This window comes from Meles meles, unplaced genomic scaffold, assembly GCF_922984935.1.
Source record: "Meles meles unplaced genomic scaffold, mMelMel3.1 paternal haplotype, whole genome shotgun sequence".
Taxonomy (NCBI): domain Eukaryota; kingdom Metazoa; phylum Chordata; class Mammalia; order Carnivora; family Mustelidae; genus Meles; species Meles meles.
The window spans coordinates 147,929-151,290 of NW_025721189.1; positions in this window are offsets into that span (position 1 = coordinate 147,929).

A 3,362-nucleotide genomic window follows, 5' to 3' on the forward strand; every position below is an offset into this window, starting at 1 on the left:
TGGCAAGACTTCAGAGGATTCTCCTTTCTGTAATCTGATTCATTCTAGGAAAGTCATTTCACAGTATTTTAAAACCTGTATAACTGAAAGCGATTCAAAATAATTATTATCTGCAGACATTACTGATAAAATTGTGAACACATTTTTCAATGAACCAAGGTAGACTCTGTGCAGCCAGTAGGTTCAAGGTAGTCCTGGGGCAAAAGTTCTGATAGGTCCTTTAGGGAACTCTTCCCCTATAGGTGAGTAAAGAAGCTTATTTTGCTAAAGTACATACAAAAGTATGACAGAGTTCTTGAAAAGAGAAGGCAACCCAAATTTATATGAAAACTGGTGCTATTTTTTTAGTCTGAGATTCTTATAAAATTTTAGGCAAAGAGATAGAAAATTCTTAGTTCAATGCACATTCTTGTTGGAGCTATGCAATAAACAGACAAAATTGATTGTGACCGGACATATTTAGTGATCTGAATGATATATTTTTGACATTCATTTGCTTCAGGAGAAAACTCTCCATTGTCTGGTATCTAGAGGACACATTTCTAGATTTGCCACTGGATCACTATATAGTTTTATATAAATTACTTCTCATCACATGGAATCCACATTGAATCTTTATAATAATAATCCTATATTTGAAAAATCTCTTTATTCCATACATATGTGAATCAATAAAGGGAGATGTTTTTCAAGTTTTACTTCCAATTGAATAGGAACATGAGAAACATAGGAAAAAGAATATCTGTAATACTGATAATCCTTGTTAAATGTTATTAAAGTAAATCAAAACTGGCAATGTGCAAATTATTTATAAATGACATTATTTAGAGGAACTTCATTATGATGTAGGAATAAACTGAATCTATACATTTACAAAGCAATTTACAGAGGAGATATTAAAAGAGGAGAATGATTCTTTGTGAGGAAAGTCACCTAGGGCAACTTTTGTATAGGGCAGGTAATGGATTAGAGTTCACTGAGAGAATTGGGAAGTGATGTGTGTATTCTCTATACTCTTGATTAAAGTATTTTTGCAGGTAACAAGAGAAACTATGGTTGAGACTGCAGATGAGAGCAAACAAGTAATATCTTGAACTGACAATACCAAAGCACTAAAACAATTTATTTATAAATAAATAACTTTTATGCATTCTTGACTCTGTTTCATCTATAGTAGATTTTTAATTAAAACTTTTATATTTTTATTTTAATTTCTTTTTAGTTTTGGACAGTTAACTATTTTTTACTTCATAATTGTTGCCTAAAATATTTTGTGTTAAGATAGACTTCTTTTTAAATACAAATTTAATGTATATAAATATATGCATCTACTTACCAACTATGTTAAGACAGGATATCCAAAGAATTTCCTTAATTGTCTAAACATGATTTATCATCATCTATCTGTAGTCATATTGGTGGTTGTATCAACCTCAACAGACTTTGGTCAGGATTAAATAAAACTAATTCCGGGCATAAATCTTGACATGTGGTAGGTTCCACCCTGTGGAGATGGTCAATGAAGTGTAGAGTTCTATCTTCTCTGCCATGTGTGGACCTTGTTCAGGTTCAAGCCTTAGTTCTCCTATTCACTAAGAAACCAACTCTTTCCCTTTTTCTCCACTGCATATTGTCAGTAATGCTGATGCCAGACCCAAATGTTCTAGCGAAGGTTAAAAGACTGCAAATCTTTTGCAAATTAAATAGGCTAGTTTTCATTATGTCATTGGGTAAAATGCAAATAAGGGGGAAATAATCTAATTATTTTTTCATGAAAATATAATTCTTCACGTTAGAGTTTGTAACCAGATATTCAATATCTCAAGTGGCTTCCGTGTCAGATGCAATGCGTCTTTACCTTATAAACCCAACCACCTTCCCAGGTTTTCCTCTGGAAATTGTCAGTGACCACCCAATAATTGAAAAGCAATTGCTTCCTATAGACCCAGCACGCTGATGTGGGTATTTTGCAGAAGATTAGGAGATGCACATCTGCAATAATTTGAGTACAGGTAAATTACTAACTGAAATAACTTTTTTAAAACACTTTAGTATATTACTCCAAGAATGGATGGATATGGCATCAACAAACCACAGGATAAAATGACAATTTCATAACTTATGCCTCTTGACACCAAGGCAAATTCTTCAAATTCGTTTACAATTTTTCCTAGTAGTTCATCAATATTTTAAACAATATGCTCATCTCTAATGCTTGATTCCTAAATCCAAAATACCAGACCCTGATTTGTAACTCAGGCCACTGTGGATAAAGAGTCACCCCCTTCCTACAACATCAACATTTTCCCCTTCCCTCCCCAATCTATCAACATAGCCACACACCACATTATGTCTGAGGATACGGATCAAGAGCTTTGCTTCATCTCATGGAATGTATTGTTCACATATAAAATATACAACAGTATTGTGAAACATGTTATTTGATAAGCATGACTATATAGATTTCATCTCATATTACCGTAATTTCTCTCAAGGAGAATTTAGGATATCAGTCTACCTCATTTTGAGGATTATCAAGAAATTGTTTTCAAGATAATATTTAGAATTTTCAAGAAGATGCTATTTAATAGATTAATTATGTTATTTTTCTGTGCTCTTTACCTCAACTTTCATCAGTGTAGTTCACATATTGGTTTAGAGAAAAGCTCTTTTTATAATATTAACTTAAGAGTAAATAAGTGTTTTGACAAAAAGAAATTGATGTCATAGGCATTTACAGAAATGCCCATAAGTATATGTTGGGTCACCTTATATTATTCCTCTCATTCTCTTAACTGTCCTAAGTGTCAGATTTTGTGTTTCACTGTTGCTTCTGATTGATTCTCATCAATTTATCTTTTGACACTTTTATTAAATTTATTAATTATTTTCATTTATTTTAAAAAGTCTTTTATTTTTATTGGGCACTTTATTTTATAAAATACATGACATTTTTACTTTGGATTTAACACAGTCTCACATTCCCCTGAAGACATCAGATTTTTTTTTGTAAAAGTTTTTTGCATTTATCCTTTTTAAAAATTTAATTTTATCTTATCAGTGTTCCTAGATTCAGTGTTTATGCACCACATCAAGTGCTCCATGCAATACATGCCCTCCTTAATACCCACAGCCAGGCATTTATGTAAGTCATTTTTAATTCAGTGTACGTGTTTGTGTGTGTGTGTGTGTGTGTGTGTGTGTGTGTGTGTGTGTATCTTTCATATAACAAATTCCTCAAAATTCTGATGGCTTTGTTCCTAGAAAAGTATGATACTGAAGCATAGAGTTCTTTGTTGGTGTTTCCTCCCAGATGGTACTCCTTTTGGAGAAGATTCCCTCCACTCCTTCCTACTTAGAAT